Genomic DNA, 22321 nt, shown 5'->3' with positions numbered 1-22321 from the left:
CCTACGGGAATCTGCAAACTGCCTGCGATGCAGTGAGCAGGAAGAAGGGTTTATACATGCTGCTTGGTTCTCTCCGGCGATACTTCAATTCTGGGAGGGAGTTTTCCAGGCATGGACGGCTAGAACAGCCTCACTATACAGATGGAACCAATGCTAGCTTTATTGGGATACGATAAGGACCTAGAAAAATCGGTCAGGAAGATAGCTATTGGACTACTATTAGCTAAGCGCAGAGTAGCGATGCGCTGGGCAAGGGTCCCAGCTCCAAATTTGGGGGATCGGCACTCGGACATGGCACACTGTAATGAGTAGTTGGACACTTCTAATGAGCTTCAGTCTGTGCAGAACCACCCTAGGGACTACTGGGCCCTTTATAAGGCATACTTAGTGGATAAAGGCGAAAATGCTGAGGAAGAAGGGAACGCAGAGGGGCGATGCTGGACAAAGGATACTAAAAGAGGATTGCAGGGTGCAGCGTGGTGGGCTATGGAATGGGGCTGCGGTAACACCAGACCCCTGCAAAGGACGAACAAATGTATGCAGTTGAAGAATGTACGGACGACAGGTCCTCTGGGGCAGATGTGTGGGGAGAAGTCTATCGAATGAATGTCAGCAGCAGAAAGGTATACTGAAGAGCGCCACTTTCCACTGAATGCTTTGTACTACTTTCTGTATCATACAAGAACTATGTTGTGCAGTGGGACTACGAGGTGGTCAAATGTGCATGTGTGATCTTTAAAATGTTAATAAAAAAATAATAATAAAAAAAAAACAGCAAAGAGGAGTTGGACAAGAAAAGAAAGGAAGGAGTGTGAAAGATTTTTCTGGACTATACAGCTATTTCTGATATTTCAGGAATTGCCTTAAATAAATGGAAGATCCAAACTACCTGCATGTGGAACGGTGGAGGATGAGTGGAGCCTGCAACCTGCAACCAATTCTCAATTGCATTTTTATTTGTTGGACTGGTAATGGTGAGCCGCAGCACAGTGAACATGAAATGAAAAGTCCTGAAGAAAGAAAGTGCTTGTAGCTACTAAACAAAAAGGTTTAGGCGATCCTCTAAACCAAAACGTTTGTTGATCCTCAGTTACAATAGACATACATACAGCATTGTTCCTGTGTCTTAGTAAGCATGTAAGGTAGCGCAGGTGGTTAAGGCATCCACTGCGGACATCTGCAGCACGCAGAGCACAGGCTTGAAGCCTTTTAAGATGCAACACGTCCTCGACCCTTCTTTTGTGAAGGCGTCCCCTCCCTATGATGGGGAATGCTATACAACACGTGGAGTGGAGTATAATGGACATAAGGTGTGGATATTATTAAAAGGATTGATGCGTGTGTGTGTCTGTTTGTATTTCCAAAACGCTTGCAGGTATAATCCTATGTGCTGTTCATCCCACTAAAATATAAATTTTCCGAAGCATTTAGGAAGCAAACTGTGTTGTTAAATGAAACATATGGGAACCTTATTTTAGGCAGAATGAAGCCCCGCATGAACCAAGCAGAGGTAGATGAAGGGTTCCTGCCGCTCAGGTGTCGGCACCGCAGTCACTCGTAATAATGATCATTTTATCTGAGCATGGTCCTGAGAGATCGACTCTCCTTCCAAAACGTACAGCCCTCCATCAGCGCTAGCAGTGACGCCCAGCTCGGGTTTATGCATGTTTGTGGAAAGACCAGGATGCCATGAGCTCAGGTGCAAGCAAAGGAAATCACCAATTTGACTGTTGTTGGGATGCTAATATACAGTAATTTACAGGGTCAACGGGCCCCTCACAGTCCTGGGCCCCGTGCCACTGCACCTGCTGCACCAATGGTAAAGTGCACAGAAGCATAAAGAGTCAGCAAGCACCAGCAGGAGTGTGTGATGAATGGACCAAGAACAGCAGGAGCATCTGCCGTCCGCTGGGAAAACACGAACATGGACTTCAAACAAAATATTATCTCCAAGCCTAAGACTGAAAGAGATATCTTCAATCATGAGGAGCACAAATAAATGAATGCTTGCTGTAATCAATTTGTTTTTTTAAAAACCTAAGTGCCAGTGCTCATGCCACCGCTGTTGCTGCACACGTGCAAAGCTGGCGCTGCACCATTAGTTTAGTGCCCTATTGGCTAGTTCTCCTGCTGGGGGAGTAAATCATTAGGTGCCCCTTGTACAAAGCATTTTTGCAGTCGGAAACGTCCAACCCAAAAATGCTTTCACAAATGTACCAAATACAAATTGTGATTCAGTAAAACGCTACCTGCTTGAAATTAGTGTTTGCGATTTGGTATTTAAAAGGGGCGTGTTTACGGCATTTTTTTCCAATTACTTATTCTGAATGGGCTATATGAAAGTTTTGCGACCGAATTAAGGTCAAGTTTTACTGACTCCCTGCAGGAGGTGGTAACCCATTTGCAAATAGGTACGGGACCTTTGAAGAATGGAAAACAAATATTTTTAAGGGCAGGCGGCTGTCCCTCGGACCCCACTGTCTACTCTTAAAAAATTAAACGAAAAAGCTTATTTTTTTTCTTTTTAAATGCATCCCATTATCCTTTAACCCCTTGCGTGCTGATGACAGAACGGTTCCGTCATCAGCATCGGTTGAGCTGTGCTGATGACGGAACCGTTCCGTCATGACTCCGCCCGCGCAAGGCGGAGTCAGCACAGGCGGAAAATACGCCCCGCACGCAAGGGGTTAAGGAAAACGGGCTGCATTAAAAAAAATAAACAGACTGCTTTATTAAAACCCAATCATAGACATTGTGACCAGCTGACCTCAGCAGGCTGCCATCTCTGTGATGGCTGTGATTCCTAATGGGTCTCAAATTGCGACCTACCTCTCTAATATGCTTGAGGAAGGTCTATTTGTCACTCGCTAGCAATCGCTAATGGAACTCAAAAGAGTTTCATACATTAGGAATTCCGATTTCAAAATTGCGACTCATAGAGAATGGCAAATAGGAAATCGGTATTCCTGATGCTAGTACATCCTGCCCTAAGTCTTTTTGTATTTTGCATTCTTCAAATGAGGTAAGCAAAAAAGGGCTGGGATGAAAAAAAGAAAGTAAAAAATCAGTCTGGACACAGTACTTACTCCTTACAAGAGGAAATCAAGTTATACCTGGCGGCACTCATAGATAAGGGGCTGCTCAGTGGGTTAGCTGCTTTGCAGATGGTTGCAGCAGCACTCTTCACTACCGAAGCCTGAGCGCTGTAGAGCTTACAGAGTGACCAAAAAATAAATGTGAGCCCAATAGGAGGGGATCTTAAATGCACAGAATGCTGACTCGAATCCATTGCAATGCAAGATACAGCAGGATTTATTTTGGAAAAGATGTCTACATACATCTGCAATTAACACAATTCAACTACTAACTCTTAAACATATGTAGTAAAAGGTATGATGGGAAGTTAAAAGAGCCCATGTTTCTTTCTGCAGCTCCAACGGTAATAACGCACCACAAAGAGCGAGCAGGACCTGGGCTGAAGACGAAAGCCAGTCCGTTCTGAGAGGCGAGTACCTGTGTGCGCTGCAGAGGAGCATTGGGCTTCAATTTGTTGGGACTCTGGCATCTGTGAATAGGGGTCTGTGCTGAGAGCCCTAGCTGTGAGCTAAAAGTTGTTGTGACGTGTAAGTAATAGTTTAGTGTGTGTTTTGTAAGACGGTGTGAGAGTGTTGCGGCTGTGCCCTCATGTAATGGTGTGAGAGAGGTGGTAAATTAATCCTATGTTTAGTTGGTACAATAGAATCAAATAGCAGTGAGAAAGACTCAGCACATTTATAAAGAAGTAACACAAGGATGTGATTGGTTACCCATCATATCTCCTTACATTCTTGTATGGCTGCTCGCAATCACGCTTCACAGGTGACCAGAGCTGCAATTACGGAGCCCAGGTCTAGGCCGGGAAAATGACACATCTTAATGATGCTGCCTCACTGGGGGCACATATGCCTTAGCATGCTTGCGGCAGGGTCAGAAATGACTTCTCTAAATAAGTTTAGTACAGACATACCATTATGCACTGAGCCTTTTGAACACACCTTTAGCTGGGACTTAAACATCAGTATGCCGTACATCATGCCCTTAAATACCGAACAATGCTAATTAGTGCATGGCCTTTTAAAATAAATTCATCTGTGAGGCGCAAACACACCCAGCAGGGCCGGCCCTAGGCATGTGCAAAGTGTGCACCTGCACAGGGCCGCCAAACCCCAGGGGCCGCCACGACGACGAGGATCGGATCGGAAGGATCTGATAATCGTGGCAGTGGCGGCCCCCTGGCAGGATTTGTGACGTGACTTCAAGCAGCCTGCAGCTGCAGCCAGGACTGGAAAAAAACAAAGAAAGCAACCTGCAGATTGTTTGTTTGACCCATGCCGCCAACGCCGTGGGGTGTGTGCAATGCTGTGCAACTAAGTGCAATCTAACATTTCGGGACTCAGAAGGTGGTGCGTGTACGCAGTGTGCACTGTCTCCTCCTCCGGCCAAGTCTGCGCGCCTCTCTAGGCCCGGGTGCAGGAGCTGATTCATTCCCCCGCATGCGCATTTGGGCCTTCCAGTGCGCGTGACTGGCCTGCAGCAGCATTAAAAGTGGCGACGAGGAGCAGTGGCACGGTGTTGACCACCGGAGTTTGGGCCACAATCATTTAATTGTATTCCTAGGCAAGCCGCTGACGTAGCCCACCCTGTCTGCCGCCAACACAGCAGGTGAGTTTAATTGATTCCCCTAATTGACTTTTATTTTTAATATTGTGTAAGTAGAGAGAGGTTAGTTACAGAATAGCAACTGGGACACGGACATTCACTTAATCCGATGCAATCCTTTCCCAGTCCTGCTGAAATGGTCTGAATGTTACCCCAGCAAATGGCGGGCCGGGTGTAACTAACTGCCCTTAAAGAGCAAAGTTAGAGGGGTGGAGGATCACCTCCAAACTTGGAGTGGGTACGAGGGAGGGGGCGTACCACCATAAGAACATTTATTTTCCACTGTTCCAGCCTCATGAACTGAGGTGAGCCCGGAAAACATGTCACAGGCAGCACATTCCTAGTTCAGCGTCTGGAAACCTCCACCTCGTGCAGTTTGTTAAACATGTCACTAGGAACGTTTGCAGACTAGTTAAAGATTTGCATCTGTGTAGGTACTGGGGCGGTATTACTATTTTGTTAGCATTTGGACTAGTAATCGCAAGGTATTACTGCGTCTCACTTTCACTTTCATACTTAAGAAGCCAGTTCATAGTTGGCAGGTGGTAATAAACTACAAGCTACAGAATGCAATGCGCTAGTATCTGAAAGGTCAAGACTGACTGAAAATGATGCAGAATAAAGTGGGTCCTTGGCAGCTACAAATTATTTCCTTCCTTCAGCCTCAACAGTAGCACTAGTTTTAGGAAATGTTTTTTTTTAAGGATGCTTTGCAGCGACCTCATTTCACTGCAGTAGAAATGATTTGGCCGTGTGGAAAACTATGTTGAGCACACAAGGAATGAAGAATGTTCAGATTTGTATTTATTTATGGGTTCTACTCGGTGCAATGCTTTGCCTTGAATCATCTAATAGTGCTGCGGCTGTAAAATAACTTTTACAGTCCTGGACTTTCATTCAGAAAACCATTGCATTGTCAGTGTTGTTATCTTCGTTTGATTCAAGTGAACAACTGGACTTACAAACTTTATAAGAATGATTTGTAAAAAAAAGAGCTTTGGAGTGGAAACATGCTACCATGTTAACAAGGAGGTATCTCATAACCCTACATAGCGCTTACAGGCTGCATTGAGTCTGGCCATTGAAATGGGTCCATTCAGGGCCCTGTAGTCATGTCCTTAACTTTTCAGGAAAAAGTACTCACTGATTTCAGGAAAAAGTACTCACTGATTTCAGGAAAAAGTACTCACTGATTTCTGAACAGTGAGTGTAAAAGCGTTAAGGTAGCCATGTTGTTCCTGCTTACATATTGCTCTTGCCTAGTGCGTAATTTAAATTGAGCTGCATCCAGGTGTTTATAGCCGTCAACAATTGGGTTGTAGTTGAAGTGGGGCAGTGTGGTGTTCAGTGGGGGAGAGGATGTGGCACTATGGCCAGAGCTGCTGAATTTGGAACTTGGGGACCAGGTTCAGCCTTAATAACCAGTCTGCCAAACCACTCTCCTGAGAGAGCACTATCTCATGCTAGACCATAGAAGGCTTCGCAAGGCATTAGAAGCCCCGGTGTCGTAGCAACAGCAGGTGGACCCTACCATGGCATGTGTAGGTTAACTTTCAAGGCCTGTCCACCACAATCCATACTGAAGTTCACTTCCAGTCTTGTGGGTAGGCCTATGAAGCAGCAGACAATAGAACAACAGTAACCCTGTCACTGAGATCACAGGACCCTTGAGAACGGCCAGCTCTAGGGCGGGGTACGCGCTGGACGGGGGCTGGTCTGGCAAAATTTGCCAGGGCTGCTTTCAGTTCCCAGTCCGGCCCTGGGTGGGTCACGCTCCCGCGCCACTGCCAGGGAGAGTGCGTGAGAGGTGGGGCCACTGACTGTCGTCATCGTGTCTGGAGTGTGACTGTGAGAATAAAGAACAATTACGCGGCCACCGACGATCATCAGAGAACACCTGTCCCGTGTCCGACTCCGAGTCTCCGGATTGCCAGGTAACTCAGTTTCATTGTTGAACATTAAAAGAAGGCGACTTCAAGCAGGATAGAATTGGTGCTCACTAGGCAGGTCTTACGTTCGTTCTTGGATCTGACTATGTTGGCAGCACAAACTTCATATCTACAGATTTTGGATTTGACTTTGTGGATCCTGGCTTGTTTGGCTCATTTATTGTTAAAATTACTTTCCCCTCATGAATTGTCCCTCAATGGACATAAAAGATTAACCATTGGTGTTGGCAGCAAGGTAAGCAGGGCCAGCCCTAGGCTGGGGTCTGCGTGGTAATGGCATTTTGTTTGCGTTGATACTTGCAGTGCCACCAATGCACCATTGCCTTTGCCTACGAACGTAACGTTTGTTCTTGTGCTCGAGTGTCTACCATATATTGCTGTATTATATCTCCTCTAATTATACTTCGTTTTCTCTCGAGCAGGCTTCACTTTAAAATAGTTTATTGCAGGGGATTAGACTGTAGACACCTAGATCTTTGTTTACCCAACAAATTCCAAAGCATTGTAGCTGTAAGATAACTTTGGGTGGTGAATACACTTGCTGGCGACTGGTGAGATCTGTGTGCAGTCTAGTTACAGGCCGGCCTCAGTCACTCATACAAAGTATAAAGAGACAGAGTTAAATGTGATGTCCCAGCTGCAGATTTGTATTTTACGTAGGAAGCTCAGCGAGTTACTGCTTTCATCATTGCAGACATTCTTTAGTGAGATAGGTCTCAGGTTAAATACCACCTTGTAATATACCTGCTTAATGAATTATGAACCATCTTTAAGGAATTGCATGGATGGTAACTGCAAGGTATAAGTTTAGAAACAGTGCTTTTTGCTCAGTATTTCATTTTTCAAATTTTTCCCAAAAGTGTTCCTTTAGTAATAAAGAAGCATTAGTAGTAATTGCTTTTATACACTGTTATTAGTTTAATTGCTCATGTAGATAATTCATCTAGCATTCAGACAGTGGATGTGAAGCTCTTACATTCAGGGATTGGAAAATTCAAAACCTGCCTTCAGTCATCTTTTAAGGACTTGTGTAACCTGCATACATGTCACTTTTTCCTCCTGTAATGCACCGTGTGCAACCTCATGTATTTTGTTTGCTCACAATTGTCACTTTTGCCAATTGTAACTTAACGTTTGCTTTTGTAATTTGTTCACTTGTAATTTTCTCCTCATGTTTCATTACTGTTCCTAGCAGCGCGCGTGCCATCATTTTCGCTTTTTTTTCCAAACAGGAAGGCTTTTTTTCAAGGGCCAACAACACTTAAAAGAATGATTTGAGCGGAAAGCTAGGGCTTATGGCAAGTGTAACAATGTGTGTGAATTATATGAGTGCACAAACCATAGATTGCTTAAAAACAACAACAAAATGGCGCCTTGTTAGAACACCGCTGCTGGCATAGTTCCTTCGCCAAAACACATAACATTTCAGAGCCAACTGGATTAGGTCCTTTTTTTGGGGGGGGAGGCAGAGCAGATTTTTTGTAAGGACGAAAGGCTTCCTATCTTGGATCTCACTGGACGTGCTCCTTGTTGTTTTTGAAGCCCGCTGGGGTATTGGTACAGTGCCCTCTCACCAGTCTAAGGGAGACAGGCAGCTAGCTCTCCTCCTCCTAAATTGTATCATTCTGAGACGAATTCGGAAGGGTAGGAGCAGCCGCAGGTACTGGTCAATCATCTAATGACTTTTCTGGACATATTATTAAAACACCTTCCTGAGCTCCGCCCTGTCCGTACCCCCTCTTCGGGGGCCCCCACCTACGCTCCCTGCACAGGGCTACCATGAGCCTAGAGCCGGCCCTGCACCCAGAGAGCCACAGCTGCCTGTAAAGCCCTGCAGCCTCTCTCCGAAACTAGTGCAGCAAACAGCATGCGAAGAAGAAACATGCTGCACAACTTGTGACCCCCGGCAATCCGATACAATGCAGTTTAAGAGGCACGCTGCAACGTTCTCCCCTCTTCCACGGTGCTTTGTTGCTAGGCCCAAGATCTGCTCTCTGTGCTCCTTCACGCAAGAGATCTTTTTTTCCACGCTGCTCGCTTTTTAAAAGCAAGAGCTGCAAATGGTGCCTCAGTGATGTGTGAAGTGTATGCGCTTCAAAACGGAGTTTGCGCACTCAGGGTTATTACACTAAATGCACGCTCCCTACAGGGAACTCTGGCCATTAGGCATTTTTGACTATAAGCCCTCGCTAAGTTACAACATTCCAGTAAAACTTACTTTTGTGGTAAGCAGGACAAAAGATTGTTACAGTGAAAATGGATCTATCTTATTTTTATTAATTGGTGTTGTAGAAACTTTCGTTTTGAGTGAAGTTCCTGGCATAAACTGTGCAGTGATAGGGTTCAGTTGAGTGTGTTATTTGGGGCTGTTGAAGATGTGCCTTTTGAGTTAAGCTCTTCTCACACACAGTGCAGTGAAAAGGCCTCCTTCCTGTATGTGCACTTTGATGCCGTACAAGGCCTTTCTTTCTGAGAATAGCGCTTGGAACACACTTTGCAGTGATGAGGTTTCTCTCCAGTGTGTTTGGTGTCGCGAGACTTGACTTTTGATTTAAGCTCTTTTCGCACACAGTGCAGTGAAAAGGTTTCTCTCATGTGTGTACACTTTGATGCTGTACAAGGGTTGCTTTACGAGAAAAGCGCTTTGAACACACAGTGCAAAGATGAAGTCTCTCTCCTGTGTGTACGCTTTGATGCCGTACAAGGTCTCCGTTCTGGGAAAAGCGCTTTGAACACACAGTGCAGTGATAAGGTCTATCTCCTGTGTGAGTTGTTTGATGCAGTACAAGGTGTGCCTTCCGGGAAAAGGTTTTGGAACACACAGTGCAGTGATGAGGCCTCTCTCCTGTGTGTACGCTTTGATGCCGAACAAGGGTTGCCTTACAAGAAAAATGCTTTGAACACACAGTGCAGTGATAAGGTCTCTTTCCGGTGTGTATTAGTTGGTGCCTTAGTAGATTTGCCTTTTTATTGAAGCTCTTCTCACACATGGTGCAGCAATAAGGCTTTTCTCCTGTGTGTATGCGTTGATGCTGAAGGATTTTCTTTCGAGTGAAGCTCTTGGCACATACAGTACAGTGATAAGGCCTCTCTTCTGTGTGTACACTTTGATGAGGCCTCTCTCCCTTGTGTACGCTTTGATGAGGCCTCTCTCCTGTGTGTACGCTTTGATGAGGTGTCTCTCCTGTGTGTACGCTTTGATGAGGCCTCTCTCCTGTGTGTACGCTTTGATGGGGCCTCTCTCCTGTGTGTACGCTTTGATGAGGCCTCTCTCCTGTGTGTACGCTTTGATGAGGTGTCTCTCCTGTGTGTACGCTTTGATGAGGCCTCTCTCCTATGTGTACGCTTTGATGGGGCCTCTCTCCTGTGTGTACGCTTTGATGAGGCCTCTCTCCTGTGTGTATGCGTTGATGCCGTACACGGCCTTTCTTATTAGCAAACCGCTTGGAACACACTGTGCAGTGATACGGCCGCTCTCCAGTGTGTGTTTTTTGATGCTGTAAAAAAAGTTGCCTTTTGAGGGAAACACTTTTTACATGTTTCGCATTGATATGGCCTGACGCTGGTGTGTCCTTTTTTGTGCCTCACAATAAGTGTTTCATTGATAAATCCTTTCTCACACACATTACAAGCAAAGCGTCTCTCCCTCATGTGCATTCTGTGCCGTTTTCTTAAGCAGATATTTTGAGTAAAATTCATCTTGCCTCCGGAACCTTTATGGCTTTCTTTCGCATTCATACTTTCTAGATGTGATTGTTGTTCTGCAAAATAGAAAAAACATTGAAAATTACATGAAGAAAATATTTCTTGAAAAAGCTGCATTGGTATAATATGGAGAAGTGAACAGTTACAATTCTGGGGGAAAAAATGTAAGTTCTAGGAAAAAGAGTCACACTTCCCTTTGAGACACAAATGGTGGCTAGTCCTCCTACATAAAGTGCGTTGACTTGGTCCTGCAGCAGGAGCATGCTGGGAAATCAAGTGATTCATGTTAGAATTGGGGGTCTCTGGTTGGCGCAAGTATTCACTTGTGACAAGCAGGGACCTTCTCCTCCAAGTCAGGGCGAAGGATGACCCCTTAGAATTACCCTTGCTCACCCTCTAGGTGCGTGGCGTGAGCAGCCAAGGCTATTCTTCAGGCGTAACTGAGTTGAGCATTTGTAATACCACACACAGTAAAATGTACCAATCCCCCCACAAATGGACACCAGGCTGTGAATATATAAAAATACGTTCCTTTATGTAAAAATATATATATATGTGCAGACAAGACCTATCACAAAACCAAATATGACGTTTTTAGGCATTGGGCCACAGGTTGTAAATAGGCAAGCTTCACTTCTTAGTTCTGGTTAAAAAACAATGGTTCTCCTTGTTCCACTATACTTTAGAATAGTTCTTTTAGTCTCTGATTGCTTGATCAGAAAGGATAATGCCCCAGTTCTTTCTTGGCAAGGTTGGCAGTCCGTTAAAAATACTTCTGGGGTAGTTTCTAGGACTTCAGGCCAGTCTTAGTCCTTCTGGGCACTTTGTAGCGCTTCCGGGCACCTCAAACGTGAGAATTCACGGCAACCTACTAAGTCTCACACATCTCACGTGAGAAGCGTACACATCGGGACCCTACCAACACTCATGCATCTCGCGTGAGACGGGGTACGCGACGTATAGCTTCAAGCATATGCAACACAATGATACGAGCCGTACCCAGCTTGTGCGGCTTGTACTGCGGGGGGGATTTCAGCGTCCTGGGCACCTGTCAGAGGGCTAGGGGCACAAGTTGGGGGACGGAGGTAAAGCGCTCGACCCCCACTCACCAGTAAGCACTCTCGTGGGAGCGTAGGCTTCCTCCTCAGGCAATCCGACGCGCTCAGCTTGATGACGGGAAATAAAACGTTGCGGGCCCCGAGCCTGTGGTGCTAGCGCCGTACTTTCAGATTGCAGTTCTTTTGTTGGGGGCGAGTCGTCCACGGACAGTGCGACTCGGTTCTGGCTGTACTTCAGATCTTTCGTTTCAGCGTGTGTGTGCCCACAGGTAGGCATGGCCCATGACCGGCAGTACGGACGGTCCTGAGGTCTCCCAAAGGGGGCGGCGCGACCTGTGAAGGGTCTCAGGGGGTGAAGCAGGACAGCAAGGTACGCTCTCGTACGGGCGGCTGTCTCGGTGGGGATCACTGGCCACCGAGGAATTCCGGCGGGAGGGGCGAATGAGCGCTTCAGCGCGCTCCAGTGGCAGGCGGAGGCAGAGGAGCAGGCAGCCTGATCCGGGGGCAGAGAGGGACTCTAATTAGAGCGAGGCTCTCACGGGTGAAGGGCAGGAGAGCTCCCGAGTGCCACAGCCCTTGGAGGGGGCGATGAGGGCGCAGACTCAGCTCCGGCGGGAGGCACACACCGCTCGAAAGTCAAGACGAGCGAAGACACAAGGAACCACTGGTCCTGGGGTTCCGTTAAGGGGGCAAGCTCAATCAAGCCCTTGGAGAAAGTTTCTAGCACAAGTCTGCAAAGTCTTTTTAGCAAGTCTTTTCCTCTCCTTCCTCAGCAAGGCAAGCAGCAGGCCAGTCCTTCCAGCGTCTTCTTCTCCTTCTAGTTGGGCAGAGGTTCTTTGTGGGAAACAGGATTCTGATTTACAAGGAGCAGGGCTCCTACTTTTATACAGAGTTTTCTTTGTTCTTACAGGCCAGGGGGGCCTCTGCATAACTACTTTCAGTCTCTGAGCACTTGTTGGGTGTACTCTGGTTTCTGCTTTCAGTGTGAGGGGCAGGCACATCAGACGCTCCACAGGAGGTGGAGCCAGCATTGTGTGGACAGGGGCAGCCAGGAGTACCTTGATGACGTTGCTTCGCCCTTCTTGGGCCAGGTGCCGGCTGAGTCATCAGTCGCTCCCCAGGGGGCGGAGCCAGCATTGTGGTGGCAGAGCACAGCCCTATTCAGAGTCCAGGGGCACTCCCACTTCCCACTAAGGTATAATCCTTGCATTCACCACCTGTCATCCCCCAGCCCTGTCACTCACATAACCCAGACAGTCAGATACACATCCAAGCAGAGGAGGGCTTAAATGGTTAGGCAAGCAAATGCTAACATTCTAAAAGTAGCATTTGCAAACACAGGATATTCAAATAAACTTTACTAAAAGAAGTATTTTATTATTCTGAGTTCAGGCATAATAAACTTTATTTTCTACCATGTTCCCTGAGCCTGCTGGGATTATAGAGTGTAATAATTCCAGCAGTCCATCTGGCCTAAGAGAACAGGTAGCCTTACAATAGTGAAAAACAAATTTGGCTGTAATTCACTATCAGGACATGCCACACACACCAGAGCAAGTCCTACCTTACACTTACAATGCAGCCTGCCCTTGGGTCTACCATAGGGGTGACTAATATGAAGTTAAGGGAAGGTTTGGGGGCTGGCAAGTGTGTGCACTTGCCCAGCCAGCATGACCGTACCAGACTGTACGCAGGTTCTGCAGTGGCAGACCCTAGACACATTTTAAAAGGCTGCTTCTGTCGGTGGCGCAACCAGCGCTGCAAGCCCACTAGCAGTATTGGCATTTATAAGCCCTGGCACTCCTGGTGCACTTTACTGGGGACTGACAGTAAATCCAATGAACCAATCATGGACATCAATCACATATACATTTTGCACAGGGAGAGCATATGCACTTTAGCACTGGTCAGCAGTGGAAAAGTGCCCAGAGCCATTAAACCAACAAAAACAGGTTAGAGAGAGTATTGGAGGAAGGCAAAAAGTTTAGGGATGACCCTGCCAAGAGGGCCAATTCCAACAATTCACAAGAACCACTGTTGGACATGGGCTTTCTGGTTGGCTAGGGTAGGCACCAAAGCCAGGCAGAATTCACCACTCTAGTCAGGGTAAGCCAGACACACACCCGAGATAATCTGCGCTCACCCTCTGGTAGTCTGGTGCAGTCAGGCTAGTTTAAAGAGGCAATGTGCAGAGCATTTGTGCAACACACTCGCGCAGCAACACAGTGAGTAAACCACAAAAGGGAGTCCACGAAGGATTATATAAAAATAAATTCTAAACTACTATGAAAACATAAGTCACTGCGCACCTGCACTCCGATTACACTTCATATGGTAACTGTAGTGAACGTGGTTGAAGTGATAGCATTTAGAAACCAAACGTATGGCGCAGGAGCACCTACTAAACGCTAAACAGTAATTGAGCTTGAGTCTTCCAGCAGTTCTCCTCTATGGACAGCCCTGCGCCATTCTTGAGGTCATCTCTGGAGCAGAGACAATGCTGAACAAGAAATGCCCCTCACGCTCTTGAGAGTGTGGAGCCCGCTGGAGCCGCTTGAATCGCGTCTCTTTGCCCAAGGGAAACCAAGCCACCCGTGAAGGAGAGCAGGGCGGCTTTACCACTCTTCTGGACCCAACCCGCCTCACAGTACCTTTGTGGGTGCAGGGTCACTGTCCTCAGGGCATCTGTAACTTGCTAACAATGTTGTCATGTCTCAGGAGTGGGACCTGACGTTGAGAGCTTCATGCAGTATACGCGTTAAAACCAGAGGGCGAGGCTGGCTGGAATGAGCCTCAAAATGCTGGCTCGCATCATGTTACAGAACAACGTGTCATCAAAAGGCCTGCCTTGAAGGCCTTGTGCAGCTCCTGTAGCTCTGCAGCCTTAGACGCTGCACTGTACCATCTTAGAGCAGTACAAGTCTTCAGGGGGCTGTTCCTCGAGTCTCACGACCAGAGGGGCCACACTAGTTTATTCTTGGTGGCATCTGATGGTGGCGATATCTTGCCAGACTCCGGGGGTGAGGTTCACAATACAATTCAGCTGCAGTGAGCACCTGGGTCAAGGACGTGTTTGTTTCTCTGGTAATGCCTCCAGGCGAAACAACGCTGTTCACGCTAGAGAAAATACGCTCACCACATGCTGGTTTGTAAAGCGTGGAACACCTCCCCCGAATGCACAAAGGCACTCCCCTGGTCAGAGCGCCAGGGGAGTGTAGTCCCATGGTGCACTGTCCTGTAATGCACAAAGTTTTACCTTGGTGCAGAAGGGAGCAATGGTGACATGCTAGTCCTTGTAAAATGGGCTCACCCAGCAGAAGTCTTGGAGAAAAGAGGCAACAAGGTCTTTGATGGCCCTGAGATCTCGAGAGAACAGGGGGCAAGCAAACAAGCCATTGGAGAGCACTTCGGGGCACAAAAGGAGGTGGCAGGCAGCAGACAGCGCATACAGTTAGGTTGCAAATTGTCAGTCCCTCCTGCAGCCCAGCAGCAGTAGGTCAACACAACAAGGCAGTTAGTTGAAATGGTGGTTGCTCCTGGCAGCACAGCAGTCCTCTGGCAATGAGAAGTTTGTGGAGCCAACAGTGTCTGGCTACAAGTCCCAAGCAGCGTCTAAAAACATGGGATCAGAGCTCCAGTACATATACTCAAACATGACTTTGATGAATGGGTGACTTCAAATGAACCCTCAGAAGTGTGCAACAATCCCTTGCAGCCCATTCCTGGCTCCAGACGATCACTAGGGGGTAAATCAGCCCTTTGAGTGAGGGCAGGACACAACAAATTCAAATGTAAGTGTGAATCACCGCTCCCCCAGCCCAAGAAGACTATCAGCATGCAGATGAATGCAGATGTATCCCCTGTCACACCCAGCCCCCCCCATTGGGAAAGCTTGATTGTCATGACTCTTCCCAACATGATAGTTGCAGGGGTTTCCTCTGTGGTTGAGTGAAGGGGTCAAATGCTAACCTCAAAGATTAGTGTTCAAAACACCTTCGAGGTCGAGCTTCCCCAATGCAGAATGCTGAACAGCTTTCTTTAGAGTACTCATGAGGCGTTCTACCAGACCATTGCCTGGGGTCAAAGGGGAGTGCTTTTTTTGATTCTTTATATTGAGGTGATTGGGAAAGTTTTTGAATTCTTGACTATTAAAAGGCGGGTCGTTGTCAGATTTCAAGATTGCAGGTACAAGTCATGACACAAAGATGCCATCTAGGTTTTGAATAACCCTGCTCATGTGTAGTGGATGAAAGGTCTTCTACCAATGGAAAATGTGAGTATTGATCAACAATAACTAGAAGATAATGTCCATTATCCAGACGGACATATAAAATCAATAGCAATTCTCTCCAAAGCATGATGGGGCAATTCTGTCATAATCAAAGGTTGCTGACTAACTTGAGATGAAAGACAGTTGCATTTGTGACAAGTCTTCAATTCTTTTCTGACCCTTTTGTCAAGATACGGAAACCAGACTCGATCACGGAGAGCTCTCTCAGAGGCAACTATTCTTCGATCTTCTTCTTGGGCAAATTCGACTACTTGTTGTCAGAGACTTTGGTGAATAACAATCTGTGTACCTTGCAGAATGAGGCCTTCCTGCGTTACTGAAAGTTCATCTCTTACATTTCTGAACTTCATATACTCGCTGTCATTAGTGAGAGGTCTAGAATACTGGTTCCACAACTTTTAATCTTGACATGCCTTGACCTTGGCTTGTGGCAGTGGCAATTTGCTCTAAAGACATGGCAGTTGGTGTGCTCAATTTCACAATAAATTTGATGTAATCCTCCACTGTCTTAGATGGGGTACCAGGGCATAATCAGCCAGTTTCTGATATTTCCCTGGACGATGAAGAATCATTTAGTTGTAATTCTTGTCACCTCAAACCCCAACGCTCAATTCTAGGAGGCATTTTTGCTGTGGGATTGCCAAATACCATCAACAATGCTTGGTGACCAGCCACTAATGTGAAGGGCTTTACATGGAAATTATTCACAAGCCCGAACCACTGCCAAACATTCTTTTTCAGGGTGCGAGTATGCACGTTCAGTTTGTGACAGGCTCTTATTGGCATGTACCACGATATGTCTCCGGACATTTGGCGGTCCGTTGTGCTGTGCAAAGACTGCGCCTAACCCTACAGGGCTAGCATCAACTGCAACCTCTGTATGGAGTTTGGTATCAAAGTCGGGCATTTCAATGGTGTTCTTAATGGCTTGCTTGATTTTTTGGACGTCCTTCTCACACTCACGTGCCCATTGAAGAGACACATTCTTTTTGGTTAGTTCTGGTGCAATGACCATAGCAAAGTCTTGTATGTATTTAGAACAGTAATTGACTGTTCCAAGAAATGATCGTAAGATAGAAATGCCTTGTGGTGGATTTGCAGTAGACAATGCTTGTACTGAATATGTGGCGTTACTCCGCATGAAATCACTCCGCATACTGTCACAACGCAATTTTATGTCCGCAGATACCATGACTCCGCATGTTTTTATATCGATGTTAAGATAACGAAAAATGCATGTAAACATGCAAAAGTACTTTTGCAACGCATTTTTTTTCAACGTTTGCTTTTTCCACGAAATAAACAGTCAAATAAATGCTTTTCTTTCAATTTATTCACATATCTTCTGGCACGGGATGATGGCAAAAACAGGGGTATTGGGTGGTTAATTATTAAAAAAAAATACTTGCGTACTTGTACGGGATGTTTGGAAATACAGGGGTTTTTGGGTGGGTAAGGAATATTGTGATTGTACGCCTCCCTTTCGTACGAGGGACGTGGTGAGCGGCGTGGAGAAGTGGCTTTCTGTGCATTGTTGCCTGGGGGGGGGGGGGGGGGCTGGAATCCCACCCAGGGATGCAGAAGAGCGGGAACACAGCGCCGAAGAGACTGCATTGCTGTGCTTTTCTCATCTGATATTTTTATCCCCGGAGTGAGTTGAGTCAGCCCTGGACGCCTGTCTGTCATGTTATGTTATGTTAGGTGAAACTTCTTAAGCGCACTAACACCAGAGGTTTCTTGGCGCTAACTGACAGAACAAAAACAGAATCCCAAGGCAGAAACTTAACCGGTGCTGGAGAACAGAAAAGTTTTTAAAAGCTTCCTGAATTGGAGTAAGGAACCATTAGATTTAATGACTATTGGAAGAGAATTCCAGAATTTAGGTGCGAGGTGGGCGAAGCGACGGCCCCCAACCTAGCTGGTTTTGACTTTCGGAGTGACAAGTAGGTGATGATGAGCTGACCGAAGGTTACGTGCAGGTTGGTACGGAGTGATCAGTGAGTTAAGACAGGACTGGTGCAGTGGAGGGATTTGAACGTAAGACAGCCCAACTTAAAGGCCGCCCTCCGTTCTACTGGCAGCCAGTGGAGCTTATGGAGCAAGGGCTTCGCAGACTGCCATTTTGGGACTTTGAAAAAAAGACGGGCTGCCTGGTTCTGCACAACCTGGAGACGGCCCACAAGAGAACATGGGAGTCCGTGATAAAGAGAATTAGAAAAGTCCAGGCGGGAAAGAACCAAGGACATGACAACCTGGCACAGTGCCGCATGTGGTAGTAGGTGCCTGATCTTCCGGATCTTTCGGAGCTGGAACATACATGAAGAGATCGTGGCACCTACTTGGGCTTTAAGCGAGAGCTCGGCATCGATTGTCACTCCAAGGCTCTTCACCGTCTTGGCCGGAGCAGGAGGGGGGCCGAGCTCAATGGGCCAGAACTGCGGACCCCAGTAAGCAGCACTGGAACCAGGGAGAAGGAGCTCAGTCTTCCCAGGATTAAGTTTTAGTTGGTTGTGATACATCCACTGCTGAATGTGGGTCATAATTGAGTGAAAATTATTGACAGCTTGTGGGGAGTGAAGCGGGAGGACGATCTGCAGATCGTCCGCATAGTTGAAAACTGTAGCGTCCCAGCTTTGGAGTGAGTGAATGAGGGGGCGGAGGTACAAATTAAATAATAAAGGGGAAAGAGAGGAACCTTGGGGGACACCACAGGTGATGGGGGTTTTGGACGCAGTGAATGATCCCAAACGAACGGCTTGGGTTCTGCCGGTGAGAAATGACTCCACCCACCCAAGAGCGAGGCCCTGGATGCCAGCCTGTTCGACACGGTGGAGAAGGATGTTGTGATCCACCGTGTCGAACGCGGCAGATAGATCCAGAAGTACCAGGGCCTGAGGGCTTCCCGCATCAGCATTCCTCCTCAGGGTATCCAGGACAGCCAGGATTACAGCTTCCGTGGAGTGGGCCGGTCTAAAGCCCGCCTGATTGGGTTCAAGGAAGTGTGAACTCTCGATGAAATTAGAGAGACGTGCTCTGCTACTTCTCAGCCTACAAGTGCTCGCTGCTCCATGTGCTCTGCGCCGCAGGTCAGGTTGCAGGGACAGAAGCCTGCTACTGTTTCTTGATTGGCACCAGATGGCAGTTTTACAGTCCTCCCGTTTCTATTGATTGTTCTCCGACAGAGCTTGGAGGAGTCTGGGTTTTGGTTGATTTTTGTGGCTCTAGTGTGCGTCTCAGAGCACTCTGATTTCACATGGAGCCCGCCCTGGAAGACTTTTTACTACTGTTATCTATTATTAATAATACTATTATCACTTTACTATTTTACCCTGGCAGCGTGTGACGTATGTGGACTGAAGTGAAAGTATGCGGAGTGAAAGTATTTGCGTGATTAAATTATACGGAATGAAAGTATTTGCGGGATGAAAGAATGCGGAGTGAAAGTATTTGCGGAGTGAAAGTATGCGTGGTTAAAGTATTCGTGATAATGAATTCGTTGTGAAGGAGTTTTACCGCTTGTACTCTAGCTGGATCAGGTTTCATACCCCCATCACCAAAAACATGGCTGAAGAATTTCCTGTTTTTCTTGTGGAATTCACATTTGTCAGCATTCAAAGTTAAGGCTGCATCATTCAGCAAATGACATACTTGCATGAGAGCTTTGTAATGTTCTTTCTCTGCAGCCCCACAATACCAATATATCACTATAGTTAAATGCATTTACTAAAGGCTATATGATAAGTCAAATGACGTCTTGGAAAAGTTCTGCAGCAGAGGATATACCAAAATTCAATCACTTGTAGCAAAACAAACCAATATGCGTAGAAAAGGTTGCAACGTATCTGGATTTTTCTTCAAGTTCCAATTGGTAAGATCCTTTATTTAGGTTGAGTCGAGAGAAGAACTTTGCGCCATTCAATTGAGTCATTATATCAGCAATGTGCGGACTGTGAGGTTTCTCACGCTCAGTTGTCTAGTTGGCCTGACGCATGTCATCACTTATGCGTACAGCTCCTTCCCTGTCTCTTTTAGGCACTGTTACAATGGGAGAAAGCCATGATGTCGGACCAATGGAGCGTTCAATGATGCCATGTATAAGTAAAAAATGAAGTTCCTTTTCAACAGCTTCTTGCAAGTGAAACACAACTCGTTTGTGTCTTTGATGAAAATTCTCATTTATGTGTAACCTTACTTTCATTGTTTGACTTTTTCCGACCCATGAAATAATGAAGGAAATTGACTTACAATTTCATGATGAGCATTCATAGTGTTGTTCACTGATATCAGTCCCATATCAGCAGCACTATGGAAACTCAGCAATGGTGTGCACAGATTTATGGTGACTGGTGGAGAAATACCACTTTTAGAAGTTGGCATTGCTTTGTGTCTGCCTGCCTGAGGTGAAATGCATGTCTGGCTTGTGAGTGCCGGTGGCTGGATGGTGTGGGTGGCCCCAGGAGACAGGGTGAGTCAGCCCAGTAATGAATAGAGAGATCTGCATGCAGATGGGAGGGAGGAGTTGCACCTGGGACCTGAATAGGGCTGTGCCTTCCCTCCACAACCTAACTGTGCTACTCAGAACCTCTTCCCCCACACAGGATGGGAAGATACCCAAGCCAATACTTTTGGAATCACTCTCCAATGCCTTGGCAGAACTTCAGGCACTTACCCAGCAGTCTGCCTCCTGTGCAAGTTCCCGAGGATTAAAGGACTCACACTCCAACAGGTGTTGCACAACCCCGGCAAACAACGACTGAGCATGTGCTCTTTGATAACCATATTGATCAGTCCCTCAAAATCATATTTCGGGTTAACCGTCACCCAATTAACCAGTGCAACATAACATTCATCTGCAAACTCCCCCCAAGACTGGTGAGACAGTTTCTTACTGCCACTGAACTTCAACCTGTACTCCTCTTCTTGGGAACAAGGTTCCATACTTTGGGAACTGGGAATGGGACTTCCTGCACTGGACTCCATATTTCTGCCACCACTGGACCCCACCCTCACTGGTGAATCCAGAAAACCACAACTGCACTCAGGGGATAATCTACCCTCCAGAGATAATTTCTCCCTGGCAAAGGCCCTCTCAGCCTCTGCCATCTTCTCCTACGCTAAGACCCTTTCGGTCTCTAGCATTTTCTCCTCCACCCTCTGCTGTGCTATCTCCTTGGCATGCTCTAACCTGAGCTTCTCCAAAGCCAGCTGATGCTCCCTTTCTTCCTCCTATCTACCTACACCTCTGGGGATAGGGAAAGAGATGGGGCACTGCCCCGACACTGGACCCAGATAGAGACTCCCTATCTATGGGGTCCTCACTATCTACTAGCGTCCCTGTCCTGTTATTTTCTTCCTCCCCTTCAGACTCCACAGGGACCCCCTCAGACCCACCATCCTCTTGGCTTGCTGTCAGGGCCTCATCTCCTTATTGTGCTCATGTTCCCATTCATCCTTTTGCCATTGGATGAGGTTTTCCCAAATTTTGATGTGGTGTCTGACCCACTCACTGCTATGTTTCTCTCCTCACAGAACTCCACCAACCCCCACATACTGTATCTAAACAGACCATAGAAATTAAAGGCAGACTCCATTTTGGCAGGACGCTCAGAGACACGTGCAACACAGGAGACCTAGGTGCAAGAGCTGCAACAGGAGTCCGTAATTCAAAAATGACACTTTTAGGAGAAGAAATCAAATAAAACTCAGTAACAATAATCCCCAAACATGTGATTATCTAAATGCAGGGGTTGTAGTGCAACCAGTTGTCGCTGTGGTACTGCGCAAACGCAAGTCCTATCCTCACCCCTGACCACCAATGTTAGAAATGGGATCTCTGGTTGGCTAAAGCTTGCGCCAAAGCCAGGCAGAGACCATCACTCTAGTCAGGGCAAGGGAGTTACACGCCAAAGATAAACCCTGCTCACCCCCTTGGTAGCTTGGCACGAGCAGTCAGGCTTATCCCAGAGGCAATGTGTAAAGCGTTTGTGCAACACACACACACACAGCAGCAACACCCTAGGCACACCACAAAAGGAACTCCACACAAGGTTATATAAAAATAGCCTTTTTATTGTCATAAACACATTCGAAACATAATCACATAATATACACTGTGCCAACTGGCACTAGGCAATATTCACAGGGGATTATATACAGGACTAGGCCAATCAGGCCCTGGTCATAACCATCAGGTAAGTAAAACACAAGTAATGAAACAACCAGTAATTCGCAGTGAGCAATTGCGCTGGGCAGAGGAGTGCATCTCACTCCTACCTCCTTCAGAGATGCCTTCAAAGGAATGCTGGCCTAAACATGGCAGCTGCCCTCTACTTGCTGGGCAGCTGTGAAATCCAAAAAGATGGGCACTGGCTCCCTCTGTCCCCCACTGGGAGTCTAACAAAAGAAATGGACCCAAACTTTGCAGCTGCCTGCGCTTCGCAGGGCAGCTGTGAGAATGCACCAGCAGTCTTTGCACTCACTGTGCCTCTGGCGCCCCAAACAATGAGGACGGGCACTGTGCACATGAGAGTCCCATCCTGGGACTCTGAAAATAAACTCTGCCCCAAATGTTACAGTTGCCCACTGTCACGCGGGGCAACTGAAACAAAATCTTGCAAACA

This window comes from Lissotriton vulgaris, chromosome 1_2 (genome assembly GCF_964263255.1).
Source record: "Lissotriton vulgaris chromosome 1_2, aLisVul1.2, whole genome shotgun sequence".
NCBI lineage: Eukaryota > Metazoa > Chordata > Amphibia > Caudata > Salamandridae > Lissotriton > Lissotriton vulgaris.
The sequence above is the reverse complement of the archived record's forward strand: the minus strand, read 5'-3'. Positions refer to the sequence as shown.